At 48.1% G+C, this 10935-nt stretch overlaps 1 pseudogene; it reads left to right on the top strand.

The window, feature by feature from the left end:
- Positions 1-2685: 2685 nt before the first annotated feature.
- On the top strand, positions 2686-8594 carry LOC131203983 (uncharacterized; annotated as a pseudogene).
- Positions 8595-10935: the final 2341 nt, after the last annotated feature.

Genomic DNA, 10935 nt, shown 5'->3' on the forward strand with positions numbered 1-10935 from the left:
GTTAAAATGAAAAGTAATGGAGACAAGCGGCATCCCTGTCTCGTCCCTTTCCCAATTTTAAAAGTTTCTGTTAACCCACCATTTACTATTATTTGTGCTGTTTGCTTCTGATATATTGCTTTAATTGCATGGATAAAATAATCCCCAAATTGCATTTTTTCTATTACTTTAAACAAAAACTGCCAATCCAATCTGTCAAAAGCTTTTTCAGCGTCCAGAAAAAAGAGTGCCGCTGAGACTTGGTTGTTTCGTTCCAAATATTCAAGTAAATTTACAATTTGCCTCACATTATATCTCATCTGCCTACCCTTAATAAATCCTGATTGATCATTATGAATTATTTGATTCATCACTGGCATTAATCTATTAGCAAGTATCTTGGCAAATATCTTATAATCAGTATTTAAAAGTGATATTGGCCTATAATTCTATAATATAATATTGGCCTTTGGTAATTTCGCCCAGCTTGAAATCTTCCTTAAACTTTTTTTGTCTTTTCGAGTATCCAACACACCATTCCAATCGCCCATTAATATATATGATTTATAATCCCAAAATACTATTCTTTTATGTAAAAACTTGAAAATTTTTTCTTGTTGTTGATTCGGAGCATAAACTCCTATTAATAATGTCTTCTTTCCCTCCAACAAAAGTTCAATAGCAATATATCTTCCTTGCTTATCCACCTCAATTAATTTTGCTGATATATCCTTCTTTATATATATAAAACTAAACTGTTTTTTTTTTCCAAAGCGGAGGCAACAAAATGTATTCCCAGTTTTGAGTTTATCAAATATTTCTGGTCTAAAGATCTAATATGTGTTTCTTGTAAAAGATAATGTCATTTTTAAATTGTTTCAAATAATGAAATACTTTCCTTCTCTTCTGTGGTGAATTCAAACCATTAACATTCCAAGATAATAGTTTAATTGCCATTATTGGCCAAAGGAAACTTTTGGAACACCAGCCGCATATCACATTTTGTTTTAGGCCTTGCTCCTCCCACTGTTTCCGTTGTAGTAGTTGCCAATTGTTGTTGTGCCTTTACATCTTGTTCCTTGCGTTTAGCAGCAGCTCTTGTCAGCCTTTGTTCCTTTGGATCTGAACCCGTCATAGGTATTTCCAACACTTGTAATAAATCTTCTTCCATCACAATCTGTTCTTGTACCTGCTTCACTTCTCTTTCCTTCACCTCAGCCTCCCTTCTTCTAGCTTCCAATGGGGGAAGACTTCCAGCTTTTAATGCCTCAACATAAAATTATCTTACTTTTCCAACTGTATTGAGACGATGTACTTTCCCTGCATAATATACTATTATACCAGTTGGAATATCCCATCTATATTCAATCTGGCATTGTCTGGATGGGGAGGAACAGGCTCAAGCTTAATCCTTCCAAGACGGAGTGGCTGTGGATGCCGGCACCCCGGTACAGTCAGCTGCAGCCGCGGCTGACTGTTGGGGGCAAGTCATTGGCCCCGATGGAAAGGGTGCGCAACTTGGGCGTTCTCCTGGATGGACGGTAGTCTTTCGAAGACCATTTGACGACCGTCTCCAGGAGAGCTTTTTATCAGGTTCACCTGATTCGCCAGTTGCACCCCTTCCTGGACCGGGATGCCCTATGCATGGTCACTCATGCTCTCGTGACCTCTCGCTTGGACTATTGCAATGCTTTCTACATGGGGCTCCCCTTGAAGAGCACTCGGAGACTCCAGTTAGTCCAGAGTGGCTGCGCGGGTGATAGAGGGAGCGGTTCAGAGCTCCCATGTTAAGGTGGGTTGGTAAAGGAATATGAGAACCAAACAGACAGGTATCAAGCAGTAGTCCTTGTTCTGAAAGAAACATCTTTGGTCAAGCAAAAAGCCTTGTCAGCTGAAACAGATAAGCAGCTGCCTCCGGTGGACCATATACCCCCTACCACCCAGAAATATGCTGTGCTCAGATAACCACATCCTGCTGCCGTTGCAGATATTATGCTTTGCCATAACTGTAAACTTGTCTGTGTGACCCCCTGATATAATATCAGTTCCCCATTTCTGTTATTCTTGGAACTATACCCATATATGGAATGTAACATGCTGAGATAACATATTTGCTGCTTGCACGTAGCTATAAGGTATATAAAGCCTGGCTGGAAATCCCCTAATTTGTTCAGACTTACAGCCTTGTTCTGTACTTGAACCTGCGCATATATAATAAACCCTTCCTTCCCAGAGGAGCTGGCTTGTGTCTTGTCTTTTCTACAACAGCTTCATGGCGACCACGAAGGGACACTAAGCGAGACGACATCTCGTTGAGGGCAGCCCGACCCCTCGGGCCCACCCAGGGGTCACTCCTGAACATTCTCCAGGCGCCACGGGGGTCCTTCCTCCGGGAGACGGCAGTGACACCTCGGCGGGATCGACGGTGCTGACGGCTAGTCCAAGAACTCTTGCGGGAAGGAACGGTGGTCTGAACCGAATCCTGGCCAGGACGTGTGTGTGAAGACGCCGCAGGCGAGTATATGTAAACTGTTTGTGTACCTGTCTCAGTTGAAGACAGAAGAGGGGGCCCGATCACCCCCCTGGACTCGGGACGGCTGTCCTAACGAAGTCCGGTTAAGCTGTGTGGGTGGTTAAGCCAACGCGGTTTCCGCTTAGCGACCGTTGGAACGTCCGGCGCTACGGGCCGTTGGCAGTGTTGTTAGGATGGGTGGAGGTAGTAGCACGCCAAGCACCCCCTTGGCTTGCATGCTGAAAGGGTTCGAGAAATATTACAACAAAACACAGTACAAGGTTCCCTACCCCCCAGTGACCAGAGAACGCCTGAAATACCTGTGCCAAAAACAGTGGCCACACCTGGGAACGGGCTGGCCAACCGAGGGCTCGTTTAAGTGCCAGACTATCAGTGACCTATGGAACCTGATAGCGGCAAATGAGGAAAAATACCCAAATCAGTTCCCATACATTGACCAGTGGTCTAATGCAGTGGATGAACAGGCTGATGACCTGTTGCAGTGTCAGGCTGAGATGGTCCGGTTATGTGTAGCCCGCCCGCGGGGAAAGGGGAAAGGAAAAAGGTTGGAAGTAGCCACTAAGCGAGTGAAGAATGTGAAAGTATCTGAAACGAAGGTATCAGATACCAAAAAGCAGATATTGGCCCAGGAGGAGGAAACTATCCTGAGACCTCCGCCATATGCACCCCCGCCGCACCCGGGAGCGCCACCCCCACCTCAGCCACAGGCAGGGGATGAAGATGACCAGGCCGAGGGAGCCGATGGGGAGCCAGTGGTTCGCCCAAAAGCGAAAAAGCAGTCAAAGAGGGGAAGACCACCAAAGTCAGAGAGGGTGGAAGAGGACCCGGAAGTGGAAAACGAGGAAGAAGGAGCCGCGGCTACAGCAGTAGGGGTAACAACCAGGGCAGCAGCCGCCAAGGCGGAGGCGGCAGCCGCTGCAGCCCAGGATGAGTTTGTGGCACCGTTAAGGCAGATGGATCAGCAAGTAGTGAATCCCCAGGGAGTAGTTGAGTACCGACCGTGCTTTCAGTACGTTCCTTTTTCGACAACTGACCTCCTGAATTGGAAACAGCATTATGGGCCATTGTCCAGTAAGCCGACGGAAATGGCTGACCTGTTTCAAACCATTATGCAAACCCATAATCCCAATTGGCAGGATGTGCAGCAGTTGTTGAATGCGCTGTTGACACCTGAGGAAAGGGAAAAGTGGAAAGCGGCGGTTAGGACCTGTATGAGGGAACGGTTCCCTAATATGGCGGACGTGGGACCGAACTGGCGGTTCGGGCCCTGATCGGGATCCGGATGGGATCCCAAAGAGGCAAATCAAATGACGCGGTTGAGAGAGTACCAAAACCTGACTGTGGAAGCGTTGAGAAGGGCAGGGAAGCCTCCGGTCAACATGTCTAAGCCTTCCTTGATCATGCAGAGGGCGGATGAGAGCCCAGAAAGCTTTCTGCAAAGGCTGATCGAAGCGTATGAGCTGTATACAGGTTGACCCAAGGCAACCGGAGAATGTGCGCATGCTTAACGAAAGGTTTATAGCGCAAAGTTATGATGACATCAGGAAGAAGTTGCAAAAGCTAGAGGGAGCTCTAGGGAAGAATACTACTGAATTGTTGGAAGTAGCTAGGAAAGTGTTTGTGAATAGGGACAAGGTGGAGAAGAAAGAAAGGGACGCTCGGATGCATAAGAAAACGGAATTGTTAGCAGTGGCGCTGCAAGGAGGACGAACCCTGGGTCCGAACCAATGTGCGCATTGTGGAGCGGAAGGACATTGGCAAAGAGAATGCCCACGACGGTTATTGCCAAGTCGCAGAATGAGAGGATACAGGCCTGGGTTTAGGCAAACCGGAAGAGGCAGGGGTGAGATAGGAAGAGGAGGTTATGTCCCAGTACCACCACCCCGGTCCCCTCCGGGGGGAAGAGGGTTTGGTAGCCGAGGAGTCAGGGGCTCAAGAGGTAGAGCGTATGGTAGTACGGAAGCTGTGGAAGAGATTGGTTTAGTGGGAACAGGATGGTCGGACTGACGGGGACCACGCTTGAGCAGGCCCGCCTGAGCCATTGGTTACTATGAATATTGGGGCCAACAGACAACCTTCCTAGTAGACACCGTGCGGGAGATCTGTAGTGAATAATCCGATCACTGCACCAGGGATACACCAAATAAGGGTACAAGGGGTGTCGGGCCAGGTAGTGGAAAGGCAGGTCCTCCAGCCAGTAACATGCACGTATAAGGGATCAAAACTCCAACATGAGTTCCTCTACATACCTGAATGCCCTATTCCGTTACTGGGCAGGGATATGCTTAGCAAATTGGGAGCCACCATATCTTTCAATGAGGGTAAACAAAGTATCACTGTCAGCCACGATCCTGACGCCGTATGGAGGCTAATGGTGGCACAGGCTACAGAGGACAGGAAATGGGAGGAGTTTGACGTGCCAGAGCTATGGGCTGAAGATAACCCTCCTGGGTTTGCCGCTCACCATCCGCCAGTGATCGTGGAAGTGAAACCATACGCCACACCGGTACACATAAGGCAAAGGCCGTGTTCGTGAAGCGCCACAGCCATTTACGAAATTATCCAGAAATTCCTGAAGGCAGGTATCTTGGTCCCTATCCAGTCACCCTGGAACACCCCGATCTTACCCATAAGGAAACCGGATGGGGTCTCCTTTAGGCCGGTACAGGATCTTAGGATTATTAATGACGTCACAGTGACGATCCATCCGGCTGTCCCGAACCCATACACATTACTAAGCCTGATCCCGCCTAAAGCCAAGTGGTTTTCGGTCATAGATCTAAAGGATGCGTTTTTCACGATCCCAATACACCCCGTGAGCCAGCCGTTGTTTGCATTTGAGTGGGAAAACCCGACCACGGGAACTAAACTACAATACACCTGGACACGCCTACCCCAAGGGTTCAAGAACTCACCCACCCTGTTCGAACGGCACTAGGAAGGATTTACAATATTATGTACCTAGACAAAGGGAGACACAGTGTTACAATACGTGGACGATGTGCTGGTTACTGGGCAGACTGAGGACTTATGCTGGGAAAACACCAAAGCCTTGTTTGTTCTCTTGGTAGAGTGTGGATATAGGGCGTCGAGGAACAAGGCTCAGTTAGTAAAGCAACGGGTGAGGTATTTAGGCTACGACATTGAACAAGGAAAAAGGTCGTTAGGCCCTGAACGGAAGGAGGCAGTGTTGGCTATAGCAGAGCCCACGACAAGGAGACAGTTGCGAGGCTTTCTAGGGCTAGCAGGCTTTTGTAGAATCTGGATCCCCAATTTCGCGTTATTGGCAGCGCCCCTCTATGCTTCTACAAAGGGGGGCAACTCTGATGAGTTTGTCTGGACTGAGGAACAAAGTAGAGCATTCAAAGAGATAAAGAAGGAATTGACTAGGGCTCCAGCGTTGGCATTGCCAAACCTAGAAAAACCCTTTAACCTGTATGTGGATACAAAACAGAACATAGCCTTAGGTGTTTTGACTCAGCAGTTAGGGGCGTGGCAACGGCCGATTGCGATCTGTCAAAGCAGCTTGACGGAGTGGCGAAAGGGTGGCCCCATTGTTTGAAAGTCTTAGCAGCCATAGCTGAATTGTTGCAGGATTGTAATAAATTGACGTTTTCATGCCCCATTAACGTGCACACCCCACATGCGGTCCAATCGGTGTTGGATAACAAAGGACATCTGTGGATCAGTAACCAGAGGCTGGTGAAATACCAGGCCATGATGATTGAAAACCCACACGTCAGACTTCATGTGTCCACGCGTCTCAACCCCGCAACTCTGTTACCAATTGAGACAACCCTGGAACATGACTGTCTGCATGTGTTGGATAATGTATATTCCACCAGACCAGACCTATCAGACATCCCCTTACCACACGCAAAGTATAACTGGTACACTGACGGGTCCAGTTACATGCATGAGGGCAAAAGAGTAGCAGGATATGCAATAGTTGATGACAGTAGAGTAATAGAAAGTGGACCGCTGGGAAGTAAGAGGAGTGCGCAGGTTGCTGAATTGTGGGCTCTGATACGAGCTCTGAACAGGGCGGAGGACGAAACATTGAACGTGTGGACAGATAGCAAGTATGCCTTTTTGACGTTGCACGCCCACGGGGCAGTGTATAAGGAAAGAGGATTTAGAGATTCGGCAGGCAAGTTCATTCAACATGGACACCTGATTCAGTATCTCATTGATGCAGTAAAGAAACCTAAGAAAGTGTCAGTGATGCATTGCAAGGGACATCAACGTGGTGATGATAGGGTAGCCCTTGGAAATAGAGCTGCTGATCTGGAGGCGCGGGCTGCGGCCCTTAGGGATGACGTCACCCCAGACCTGTCCATTCTTATTGCCCAGGATTTAAGTGTTATCCCACCCACTATTAAGCCCTCATACTCCCAGGCGGAATGTGCAAAGGCAGTAAACGACCTAAAAGCTGACCTCAAGGACGGCTGGTATACCTTAGGTGATGGCAGAATATATGTGCCAACCTCAGCGGCCTGGCCTCTAGTACAAATGTCTCATGAAACTACCCATATGGGAAAGACCGCTCTTGAAACTGCGCTAGGCAGAGACTATTATATTGATGGGTTAGCTGGTATTGTAGCGAGGGTAACAACTCAATGTGAAGTATGTGCTAAAGTAAATCCTAGACAAGGTCCTATAATCCCTCCAGGAACAATTCCCCAGTCGTATTTCCCCATGGAATCCATCATGATAGACTTCACCGATATGCCTAGATGTGGCCTATACAAAGCTATGTTAGTAATGGTGGATATGTATACTGGTTGGCCAGAAGCGTTCCCGACAAAATCAAAACAAGCACGGGAGGTGGCCCGCCTATTGTTAAAAGAGGTGATACCCCGGTTTGGCAACCCGTCCTTTATCTCTTCAGATAATGGGCCGGAGTTTGTACATCACATAAACCAGGCCTTAGCCCAAGCTGTGGGGATAAAGTGGCGATTCCATAGTGCCTATCACCCACAAGGAGGCGCCACAGTAGAAAGAATGAACAGAACCCTAAAAGAGAAAATAACTAAAATATGTGCTGAAACACACTTAAAGTGGCCAGACGCCTTGCCCTTAGCACTGTATGCAGTCAGGAGTGCACCCAGAAGACAACATAAGTTGTCACCTTTTGAGTTGATGTATGGTCGGCCGGTGTTGCTGAGAAGAAACTTAGCTGGGTGGCCAGATTTGGGACATAAGGGGGGTGTTTGGACCATGGAGATGGTACAGGAATTAAATAAACAGGTGACAAAACTAAGAAGCTATGTGTTGGAACAATCCCCACCCAGAATCATCACGCAATGTCACTCCTTCCAACCTGGGGATAGGGTGTGGGTGAAGCATTGGAAAAAGGAGCAGTTGGAAGGGAGATGGAAAGGGCCGTACGTTGTAATCATGTCATCCCCTCTTGCTGTTAAGATTGCTGAATCGAAATCATGGATACATTGGACTAGAGTTAAGAAAGCAGCAGACCAACAATGGACTGTACAACCGGGTGGACACCCATACAATCTGAGACCGAGGCCGATCCGCAAGTAACAATCCATCCCCAAATCTCCCTGCAAATGCTTTATGCCCATTTAGCGATTACTATTGTAGTGCTTGGACTGTTTGTGTGTCTTGTGTACGTCTTAAAATACGGAAGGGGACACCTCAGGACCCTGAGACGCCATCTCACTGCCGCTGCTCTGCAGAACTCTTACCGGCAATAGAGTTCCCTACGCACAGTAGTGAAGACCCCTGACAGGTCACTCCGGAAGCTGACCTTCTACTCACGGGAGAAGATCGGACCGCAAGACCTATGTGTTGGTTCTGCCCTTGTCTTTGTGGATGTTGTTGCTGTTCGCACTGTATTGATTGTGTATTGTGTACCGGGTGTACTCTAGAGTGTGATATCAAAGTCATAGAGGATGTGTTGGGGCACTACCTGGTGGTGGGAGATACCACCTATTATACTCTTAAACTGTGCCCAACTGTTAGAACGGCAAGTACACAGCGTGCTGAGAACAGGGATGAAGGCAGAGATCAACAGATTGCTACTATTACTTATGGTTATAGCGCTAGCCGAAAACAATAATGTCTGTGTCCGTAACATGGGACAATGGAGCCCCCCTGAGGACAGACCCAGAATCACCCAGTCTTATGCCATCGGCATCGGTGATTGTGGGGGACCTCCACCTCTGACCTTCACTCCTGAATGCTGGACAGGGACATTACCACACCCGTGCCAGCACCCACGAGTGTTTGACAAAATTGCAACGGAAGCCTGTCGTGTGCGACGGCCGATAAACCCTGAGGCCTGTCGGTATGTGGGATACGTGCTCAGAAGAGGGATGTGCCTGTCAGCGCAGTATAAAGGAATAGTACCAATAACACTTGATTGTGGTCCACCCTTGTTCTGGGGCTGGGATCGCATTACGATGGTGACCCAACTGAAAACGGGTTGGGATGGAACCTGTATTATACGAAGCGATCCGCATATACGTGGTCACACCACGGATGCAGGCCCCAAGAGACGGCCCAGACCTCCAAAACAAAAACGGCATAAAAGAGACCTAGAGGACCTAGAAAACCTAGGGCTTTGCACGGAATGTATGACTCAGCAGGGGGAAGTATCATACTGGCGTAGAGTCCCTAGAGATTGTACCCTGTTTAACCTCACGTCATGCCTCTTTGTCCACCCCAGAGGAAACCACCTGCACATGTATCACAGGTGTCAGGGGCCTAAGGGTGTAAGTTGCTACCGGCTGCCGGCTACACGGCCCCTGCAGCAAGGAGCGGGGTAGGCCACCACCTTCAGGGGTTTGAGGTGCTACCAGGAAAGTCCCTAACAGTCTTTGATGACTTGCTAACAGAACCTGAAACCATACTGGAGAAGAAGATACAGGAAATAAGGAAAGCTAGGGCCACTGTTAGCCTCCCATCAAACCCCCCACAACCGGGGACGTCTCCCACATCGCTGCCTACCTCACCATCACCAGTCGAACGGAGGCCGGCGACACCGACTACCTCTTTAAACCGGCGTGTCCTCCTAGGCATGAGTACCAGTAGCCCAAGGAAGAAGGTACAGGTCGTCCCACACAAAGACTGACGACACCTGTTCGCCCTGTATAACAAAAGCCAAAATAGGACAGATGCTTATCAACACCTTAGTCTACCATACACAGGCTCCTAGGAATTGTAAACCCATGAAACAGAACTGTGTGCATAACAAAACTATGTACAGTTACTGTAAAGAAAACCAGAAGCTAGTCTGTTATAATCCTACAACACCCATCCGCCTTAACTTTACATTATATACCGGATTGCCAAAAGCCTGGTACAGACCAGAGCCACAAGGAGGAGGTAGGCTATGGTATATCAACCATACCACGATCCTGAAGGGTAACAACCGCCCCGCAGTGCTGAGGTTTGACGCATGCAAAGCCCTCTCCTATGGCTGGAGTACAAAATGTGGGTCGGATGCTTGGGTGAAAACCTATTATTTCAACCACAAGTATCTGTGTGAGGTAAACACAAAGGGCTGGCATGGTACTCCGGACAGTTGGCTACCCTGTGCAGGAACCACCCAATGTAGCGGATGGGCGTGTGTGTGTGAGTATACTGGAGGCGGGTACAAAGGGTGTCCATACATCACATCCTTCCGAAAGGGAAATGGAAATGCTATGATAATGGAGGTAGCACAATCATATCCCTCCATGATGAGCTATGCGTTTGGCATCGATGGCCAGGGCATGGATCCCATGACGTATCTGACTATTAAGGTTGAGACTGTCTATGAAGGACAGGTCAAATCACTAGGGTGGACAATATATGATAAGCTCAGGGAAATGGAAAAGAACCCAGTGGATATTAGTCCCTATGCTAGAAACCTGTTTATAGAGATGGCAGAGGATATAGCCAAGACTCTGACTGTTAAGAACTGTTTTGTGTGTGGAGGTACTAACATGGGGGAACAATGGCCCTGGGAAGCAACAGAGGCAGCCCCCTCAATGTATAATAACATGTCGGTAGCAGGAAACATCACAGCCAGACATGAGAGCCAGGACATCATCTGGACGCTGACTACAAACCTGGTAGGAAACAATTGTTTTACTCGCAATGGGACCACTAAGGTAGGAGACCTGATATGTCTCGGTTCCTGGGATATAACCTATACAAGATGGCAATCACCAGGTAACTCGTCACAGCCTGACAAATTCAATACCACCTTTCTATCCTACCTCAATTCATCCAACCCATCTAATATATGGAAGGCCCCAGAAAACATGTATTGGATTTGTGGACGGCTGGCTTATGAACAGCTTCACTTTAATTGGTCAGGCTCCTGCATTCTAGGCTGGATTAAGCCATCATTTTTCCTTTTACCCATTCAAGCAAGACAAGTATTGGGGGTACCAGTATATGAACATCTGGGA

This window comes from Ahaetulla prasina, chromosome 9, assembly GCF_028640845.1.
Source record: "Ahaetulla prasina isolate Xishuangbanna chromosome 9, ASM2864084v1, whole genome shotgun sequence".
NCBI classification, from domain to species: domain Eukaryota; kingdom Metazoa; phylum Chordata; class Lepidosauria; order Squamata; family Colubridae; genus Ahaetulla; species Ahaetulla prasina.